This window comes from Odontesthes bonariensis, chromosome 21 (genome assembly GCF_027942865.1).
Source record: "Odontesthes bonariensis isolate fOdoBon6 chromosome 21, fOdoBon6.hap1, whole genome shotgun sequence".
Classification (NCBI taxonomy): Eukaryota; Metazoa; Chordata; class Actinopteri; order Atheriniformes; family Atherinopsidae; genus Odontesthes; species Odontesthes bonariensis.
Genome location: NC_134526.1, coordinates 23,551,021 through 23,561,087, shown reverse-complemented (window position 1 = coordinate 23,561,087; position 10,067 = coordinate 23,551,021).

The window sequence follows — 10,067 nt, the reverse complement described above, 5'->3', positions numbered from 1 at the left end:
CGGCTTGGTCTGAAGACTCTATGTGCCAAGTCCCGTGGAGATTGGACACTCTCAGTGGCCAGACATGCTTTTTGAAGGTTTCCGATTCAATTCAAAATGGCGGACAATCACAGATGGCGCAGATAACGTCATGGGGTACGTTGACCTCGTCTCTATTCAGGGATTCCAACGGTACCTCATTTGTGACATTTGGACCAAGGGGTCCAAAGATATGAGCAAAAATGCATTTTTGCTACATATAGCGCCACCTATAGGCCGAACGTCACCAAACTTCTTGGGCCTCTTACCGTCATAGTCTTGAGTCTGTGTTATAAGTTTGACGTCATAACATCAAATGGTTGCCAAGATATGGCCTCACTTCCGGTTTGGGGGCGTCAACCTCGAGTTTGATTGGCTTTTATGGAAAAACGGAAGCCTAATTAAAAATTCCACACGATAACTTTTGTGCCGCTTGGTCTTAAGAGTCTATGTGCCAAGTTTCGTGAAAATTGGACAATCTCTGTGAGCTGAAATGCTTTTTTAAGCTTTTTGATTAAATTCAAAATGGCGGAAAATCTAAGTATACGCGTTGGACTCATCATGATCCAAGGATTCCAACGATGCCTCATTTGTGAAATTTGGACTAAGTAGTCCAAAGTTATTAGGCTGAATGCACTTTCAACTTTGGCGTGTTGGTGGCGCTAGAGAGTACGCTCTTGGGGCATGAAAATTCTTGACTTTGGCTTTGGCACTTGGCTGATTATGTGTGCCAAATTTCACAACTTTTTACCATAGCGTTCATGGGGCTGCCATAGACTTCAATTGCAGAAGAAAGTAGCCAAATAATAATAATAAGAAAAGCTACTAACACAATGGGTGCCTTCGCAGCTTCGCTGCTAGGCCCCCAAATATCAGAATATTAATAATACTCATAATAAACCTGCCTGGTAAGCAATTGATAGTTTCAACCTCTGTTTTTAAATGAAATAAAGAAATCAGCTTAATTTAAGTTCAGAATTAAGATTTAAGCCGTTAAATATGTTGGTACACAGAGAAAGGCTCTGTCTTATGTCTCAGTATGTTGTGCTATGTGCTTAAAGGGATATGCCACCCCCAGGCCAAATTAAGTGTATCCCCGCATTCCCGATACATAAATCAGTGTGTGGGAGCGTTTTCCTGGCGACCCAGGCATTGTCCGAATCTCACAGCACTGACCACTGCTTGGTTGCGCGTAATACATACATGCTAGCGTCGCCAGCGTAGCCAATCGAAATATTTCGCCCAACGTGAATTAATTTACTTGATTTACCTTCTAATTACTGTGTGAGTGGTGTACTTTCACATCGAGTGCAAATGACTGTGTAAATCTACACAGAAGGCTTGCTTTACTCATGTCGGTTTGGGGACTAGTTTCCAGTGCGGAAAATACAGCCGAAGCACACTCCCCGCTACGTCTTTGGGAATCTCTCTCTCCCCCCCCCCCCCCCCCCCCAACTTCTTCAAACAAACCAGCGTGAAGCAGCCAGGGGCATATGAAAACGGCATATGTAGCCGTTTTCAGCTGCAGCTGATGGCTTCACCATAGATTACACGCCTCACACTGTTATTGGTAAAGTTTAATAGAATCAATGCTTCCCAGAAATGTGCAGTTGTAAGTTGAGGAACAGTCTGTTGTCCATAAATATGATCTCCTGTAAAAGAAAATGATTAAATTGCCATCTGTCCATTGGATGTGAGGATGTTGACGGCTTTTAACATCAGCAGCATTTTGAGAAGCATTTAAATATTCCCACTGAATATTCAAAATCCAAACATTTAATCCTGACTTTGAGAAAAATTATGAAAACTTATAAATCTAACATACCATGTCATAAAATTAGTTTTATTCATTTGAGCTGTGAAAATTCAGACTAATGTGCCATTGGTTGTCAGAAGATTTTCTTCTTTACATGAGTAAAGAAACAGACAAACGCCTGACTCAGCTGAACGTAGACTCTGCCAATGGGTGCCTACAGAGGATGCTGCTCCCCAGCCCCAACAGATGATTCCTTCTGCACATATGGTGAGATAATACAGATAATCACTCCCAGCATGGGGTTCATGTAAAGCATCTTAGGGGAGAGATTATCTCCATTAAAAGTGAGCAGAGAAAATGTAGTAGTGATGATTGTAGTCAAACATGATGGTTTATTTAGTAGACAGTAGATCATGATCATCACTGTCACAGATTAATTCACTGTTTGTGTCTGTTTGTGTATATATATATGTCATATTAGAGAGCAATACATGTGCCAGTAATGCTGTACAGTTAAATTAAAGAAATGTATAATTCAGAACATGACAAAGACTGCGTCAAAAAGTCTGGCCTCAGTCTCTCAGCTGATCTCATGTCCCTCTTCTCTCACTGTGGGTTACAGACATGGCCTTACAGGCAGGTTCATTCAGTGCTGATTACTAGATCTCCTCTACATTGTGTTTTTATTCTATTTGATTTTTTTTTTCATGAATATGATCTCTTGTGGTTAGCACCATCGCCTCACAGCAAGAAGGTTCCAGGTTCAACTCCCAGCTGGTTCTTTCTGTGGAGTTTGCATGTTCTCCCCGTGTATGCGTGGGTTCTCTCCGGGTTCTCTGGCTTCCTCCCACTGTCCAAAAACATGCATGTTAGGTTAATTGGTGTCTCTAAAAATTGTCCTTAGGAGTGAGTGTGAGCGTGTGTGTGGTTGTGTGTCTCGTTTGTCTCTGTGTGGCCCTGTGATGGACTGGCGGCCTGTCCAGGGTGCACCCCGCCTCTCATCCGATGACCGCTGGGATAGGCTCCAGCCCCCCCGCGACCCGACCGACGGATTCAGCAGGTATAGAAAATGGATGGATGGATTTTGGTTTTCCACGATCAAATAGAGCCTTTGGTTACATTCTTACATTCTTATTATTCGCCGCATTTTCAGTTCTGATTGTGTTCAGATTTAATGCTGATCAGATTTGACAGTTTGCCACCAAAACTGCAATTGTTTTGCATCCGACTTTCATTTGAACAGGACAACCCACTGATATACCACACACATGCACACCAGGTAGCATCTCTGTATGCATCCGTATAAATGAAAAAGCATAAACACACTATTTGTTGAATTTGCTAACCAATCAGAGGCTGTCAGGCAGCAGTGTGTAGTGACTGCAAAGATGGGTCAAAGTGGTCGGTGACGTATTTTCTGACTTTCGAATCAAACCCATACAGCCTGCAGAATATCACAAGTTTAGTCAAAAAATGAATGTGAGGAGGAATGAGAAAAACAGGATATGTTGGTATCTTGCAGGAGGTCATCTGCAGGTTCAACACAGTAACACTCAGTACAATGCATATGAGAATTAATTTCCCATTACAAATCTCTGTCCCTCTGTGGGTGCTTCACTTATTAAGTAGGGTAAAACCTTCCCATTTTTCGTGATTTTGAAGATACTGTGCGTTCCCATCAACAGACACAAAACCCAGATATGGTGTGTACTTATCTATTGAGCTTCCCCTGGACACACTACCAGGGGAGTTTGTCATTCTCAGGATGTTTTATTTTAACCCAAAACTCCCTTGCACAGCTGGTAAGTATCAGACACTTCAACAGTTTCAAGATGGAGATGTTCTTAAAGGGTCCCCACCAGACAATAGCGGCATCACATTGACTCGCTCCGACTCCCTCGCCTCATTCATAGTGGATTTAGGTCCGTCTCTTATGACTGAGGTGTTGAGCTTGATCGACAATGCCAGCTCCCTGCAGATATCCAATCCCAGCCAGGCAGCAGATGAAAGTGAGGAAGGAGGGGAAGAGGAAAAAGATGAAGATAGCTCTGACAGAGACGCCTGTGCAGAGCCCTGGAGTGACTTCACCCAGCCTGTCCATGTGTAGTGGCTCGTTGAGGTGCAGTCTGAACAACAGAGATAGCTGGATAGAGCTAGAGGAAAACAGGGGATCTGTAAGAACACCTGACGCATCCACAGGGTCTCCAAAGTGTAGATATTTAGACTCATACACTGACTATCTGGGTATATTTGAAGTCAGGAATGATGAGCATTGTTCCTGGGCCTGGGCCTTGTTGTTTACCTTGTCGCCGCCTCACATGGCCACAGCTCAACTACAAGATGTGTTGAGTTTCTTGAGGAAGGAGGTTTGGTGTCCATCCTGGCCCTACACCTTCCCCTGCCGTGCTACATTGTGGTTGGAGTATTACACTGATTATTTTTTTATACTTTTTAAACACTGTGTAATCATGATGTTCAGCAGTGAATGAGGATGTTTAGGATTGAATATTTAAATGATCAAAGTGGACTTAATGATGCTGGGTAGCACAGCATTTAGCCTATACCTCTATAATAATACATTACTACATACAATGTTAATAAGTTCACTTTTTTTAACAGTTGTGTACATTTCTAATATTAATCTGAGGACTATGTGATAATCTGTATCATTTCAAATATTGATGTTAGACTACTAAATAGATTTAATCACACTTCATCTTTCTTATTGTGGCGAACCGAGCTCAACGGGTATATGACAGTTAAAACCCGACAATGCCACCCTGGGAATTTCACTCAGGGAACTAATTAAAAATAAATTAAACAAAAATGTGATATGATGCTGCAGTTGCAACCCCAAAATCAAAGACACTCAGGTCCGTTTTACCCAAAGCAGTAGACGTGTTCCAATACGAATTTTTTTTTATTAAAAACAGATATGGTTTAAAAACAATGAGGAAATGCCTGTAAAAATAATGCTAAGGCTTACCAGTTGGGGAGGCAGGTTAGGAGGAAGACATCTCAAGATCACCCTACAGCACACATCACACTCTCAATCACAATCACGTGGTGGTGCAGCCCAAACCCCAAAGTGCGACACATGCAACAACACTAGGGAGACTCTGCCACCAGAAGGACCCACCACTGGAAGCTCTTCAGCGCCTGAAATAAGAGTTAATTAAAAAGAAGTTTATGTAAAAAAAAGGAAATTTAAACAATATATTTGCAGTTTTAACACAAAACATAAAATAAACAATCAATCTCTTAAGCATCAGCGGCGTCATCTGTTATCAAACAATGATACGAATCAATCGGCACCATATGCAACGTGCAACAAGAGGCTGCGTAAAATCCAGGTCACAGAAATGAAGCGTATAGGCAAAGCAGCAGCGTTCCTGCAGTTTAGGCCACAGCGGCAGTAAGGCAAGTGGTAGTGGCTCAGTGGTTATTGTCGGTCATCCAATAACTGGAAGGTTGGTGGTTCGATTCCCACTCTCGCCACAAAAAAAAAGATTGGTTGAACTGATAGCTGGAGGGGTGTCAGTCCACCTCCTTGTCACGGTTGAGGTGCCCTTGAGCAAGGCACCGTGCTTCATGGCTGCCCACCGCTCCTGGTTGGCATCTGTCTCTGAGTGTGTGACCCTGTGCGTGTGTGTCAAACAGGTGGCAACCTGGATGGGTTAAAGGCGGAGGACAAATTTTGTATGAATGCATGACAATAAATCTGATCTTAATGTTCATCATGATCTTAATGTTAATCTTAGTATTTCAATTCAATTCATTTTTATTTATATAGCGCCAAATACAACAAATGTCATCTCAAGGCACTTAGATAGTAAGTCCAATTCAAGACAATTGGAATTCAATTAATTAATAATAATCATAATTCATAAAATAATCCAATTCGTTCATATAGAGCCAATTCAAAAACAATTTCCTAGCTAAGAAAACCAACAGATTGCACTGAAAACTTTTTGTTTTTCGGTCCAATCTCCCGGCCTGAGCGTGCCTGAGGCGACTGTGGAGAGAAACGACTCCCTTTTAACAGGAAGAAACCTCTGGCAGAACCAGACTCAGGAAGGGTGGCCATCCGCCTCGACCAGCTGGGGTTTGAGAAGACAGAAGGGGGGGGGGGGGGGGGGGCGCGGCGGCGGCACTGTAACACCATTCAAAGGATATCTGTTGGAACAGGGAAACACGAGTTAATGACCATAATAATATCACATATACATAAAGAGAGTGAAGTGAGGAAAGGTGTATCAGATGAGGCCCCCCAGCAGTCTAGGCCTATAGCAGCTTAACTATGGGATGTTTCAGGATCACCTGAGCCATCCCTAACTATAAGCTTTATCAAAAAGGAAAGTTTTAAGCCTGGTCTTAAAAGTGGAAAGGGTGTCTGCTTCCCGGACATTTACTGGCAGCTTATTCCACAATAGAGGGGCCTGATAACTGAAGGCTCTGCCTCCCATTCTACTTTTAGAAACTCTGGGAACCTCAAGTAAACCTGCAGTTTGGGAACGAAGTGCTCTGTTAGGAAAATATCTAACAATGAGATCTTTAAGATATGATGGAGCTCGGTCATTAAGAGCTTTATATGTAAGGAGAAGAATCTTAAATTCTATTCTGAATTTAACAGGGAACCAATGAAGAGAAGCTAAAACTGGAGAAATATGATCTCTCCTGTTAGTTCTCGTCAAAACTCTGGCTGCAGCATTTTGGATCAACTGAAGGCTTTTCAGAGAATATGTGGGACAGCCCAATAATAAAGAATTACAGTAGTCCAATCTTGAAGTAACAAATGCATGAATTAGTTTTTCGGCATCACTCTGAGACAAGATGTTCCTGATTTTAACAATATTACGAAGGTGAAAGAAGGCAGTCCTAGAAACCTGTTTTATATGCGAGTCAAATGATAAGTTCTGGTCAAAAATAACTCCAAGGTTCCTCACTGTAGAACTAGAAGCCAAGGAAATACCATCTAGAGTAACTATATAGCTAGACAAATTCTCCCTGAAACGCTCAGGTCCAAAGATAACGACTTCAGTTTTGTCTGAATTTAGCAGCAGACAGTTCTGAGTCATCCAGGTCTTTATGTTTTTAAGACATGCTTGTAGTCTGACAAACCTATTGGGTTCATCTGGTTTTATAGATAAGTACAGCTGAGTATCATCAACATAGCAATGGAAATTTATGCCATGCTGTCTAATAATGTTACCTAATGGAAGCATGTATAAAGTAAAAAGAATCGGTCCAAGCACAGAACCCTGGGGAACTCCATGACTTACTCTGGTGTGTGAGGAAGATTCTTCTTTTACAAGAACAAACTGAAATCTATCAGATAAATATGACTTAAACCAGCCTAATGCAGTTCCTTTAATCCCAATAACATTTTCAAGTCTGTGTAATAAGATACTGTGATCGACCGTATCAAATGGAGCACTGAGATCCAACAGGACAAGCACAGACACAAGTCCGCTACCAGAGGCGAAGAGGAGATCATTGGTAACTTTCAGCAGTGCAGTTTCTGTGCTATGATGCACTCTGAATCCTGACTGAAACTCTTCAAACAGATTATTTCTGTGTAAATGATCACAAAGCTGAGCTGCAACTATTTTTTCAAGAACTTTAGAGTATGTCCCAATTACTCCGGATTTGGAGCCAGCCTAGAATCCCGGGCATAAATAAAACGTGTTACTAAGCGATTGCAGTAATTGGACATTCTGGGATGCGGATGTCACATACCGATCAGGCAGGTGGTCCAAGCAAGCGGCAGCGTAAAGCTTATTCACTTATTGGAAACGAGCACATAAACCTAAGGCAAAACAAGCTGCATTAATATACATCCAACCAAGACTGATGACAGGTGAGAATCAAACTTACTAGGAACGTTCCAGACACACGGGAGGTCACAGAGGGAGACGATCTGTCTGAGTGACGACAGTACGTGGGCGGATGGCACTCAACACCCAGGTTCAATCATAAAACATGAATCACCATCTAGCGTTTATAACTAGGATGGTGAGACCTGATTGGCCAATAATCCCAACAAGCCGGAATCTCCATGGGCATTTCCTGCCACATTATAAACACAGTATTGTTTGTTTGCTTCCTCTGGTTTCTCCTGTCTCGATTAAAATCTTAATATTGCCCAGCGATTGCCCATAAACTTTGTCTTCGTACTTCAGCGCATCCACACAAAGCAAAACCATTTCATACCCACACCCTTTTTTGTAAAATATAAAAATGTCAAATAGCAATAAAAACTGGATAAAATGTATCGCAAAACATTTCAACTCCATATTTAATTGAAAACAGCAAAACAAGATATTGAATGTTGAAGCAGATGAGATAATGAGGTTAATTGGCAACATGTCAGTAACATAACTGGGTAAAACAACAACATCCCAGAGAGGTTCAGTGTGTCAGAACTAAAGATAAGAAGGAAACCTCATTGTGAAAGACTTTGATCCAACAATTCAATAGCTTAAGAATTCTTTGCATTATAGAATTTTGGAATTTTATCAACCATGGTCAAAAACGTCTGGTCATCTGTTTTCTGAGTCTGACTAATTTTTCTAAGTGTCCCTCTCTGCCACAAATGGAAGTCTGAACCACTGCCCTCGAATGACAACTGGCAGACTAAGTGTACAAACACAGTACAGCAGTACACAACAGTAATGCCTCAAGTTGTAATCGATCACTGATTGAGATCAACTTCCAGCAAAGACTCTGGAGGAGGGGGTACAGTTGTTTTTCCAAGAGTGACAGCAATAATTTCCACCATAGAATAGTCACCCTCTCCTTCTCTGACTAGTAGATGAAAGTAAACCAGTCTAGTCTCAGAAAGAGCTTAGATGTCTTCATTAGTCAGGTTGATTATTTCAATATGTAATCTCTGCCTGTAGCTGAGCAAGAATATGTGCTGTTAAAAGTCCTTGAAAACTCAGGGGATCTGGCTCTGATAGATCTGTGAAGTCAGCTTCAAGATCATGTACATATCATCCAACATTCACATACAGCATGTAAGGCAGGGATACTCGCATCCGGTCCTTGAGGGCCGATGTCCTGCATGTTTTAGATGGTTCCCTGCTTCAGATCACCTGATTCAGATCAATGCATCATTAGCAGGCTTGTGCAGAACTTCACAATCTTATAATAGTAGATTAAATGGATATCTTAAAATATCCATTTAATCTATTTTACTCCATTAAGTTGAATGAATTATGGGCCCTATGAAATTTGTCTGTTGGTGCCATGTAAGCAGTCCAGAGAGTTGAGGAAGAAAAATGAAACCGAGACATAGTGTGAAATTATTATAGGATGCAGATCAGTAGGATTCACCTGAAAAACTTCTCAGCACTATGGGGTACATACTGAACCATCTTAAAGTGTTACAGTTTTATAAGCTGTACTATTGTCCACTATATTGAGTAATCTCAGTTGCTTGTCAATGGTTTCATGGGAAATGAAACCATGTCTTACTCTTACTTTCACTTTTGGCAATATCAAATCAGTGGTGTTTATGCAGAGTCCCACAGCCTATCACAGACCACAGGAGGAGTTTGTAAGGGGCAGATATATTTAAACCAAGGGGCATCTGATCTAACATGACACACATCTGAAAGCCAGTGGGCCATTTCTGACAAAGCAGATACAGCTACACAGCTAAGGCAGAGCTGAGAAAATATACAAGCGAGGGTGAGTTTTCATATTTTTTTTTAAAACTCTGGGCTGTACAGACTTGTGTTAAGATGTTCTTTAGAACTGTACATATACACATTTGTCATGCTCCTTCATTTTATAAACTGTTTATAACAAAAATCACGTGACTGATGACAAACGAGGCCTCGGATTCAGTGTACACGTCACTGATTCATTTTGAGCGTCACTATCGCATAAAAAGGGTTTGAACCTTGCGGCACTTCGAGGGTTTTGAGTTGGCGTTTGGTATTGGTGAGAGGTATAGTGTGCGTTGGTTGTATCAGAGTTAGTGGTTAAGTTCAGTTATTATATCATTCATATCATCTATTATTATTATTATACTGCATTAGAATATATCGTAATTAGGTGAATAGTTATAGGATAGGCTATACAATGAACCCTCGTTTTTCGCGGGGGTTACGTTCCAAAAAGAACCCGTGATAGGCGAAATCCGTGAAGTAGTAGGCCTAACCTTTTTTTTTTTTTTTTTTTACAAATAACTACTGTACTGTAAAATAATAATTTTAATCATCAATACGAACTGAAGGCTTCAAATTGCGGAGATCAGCGCCGCCCCACCGCGACCCGAGTCATT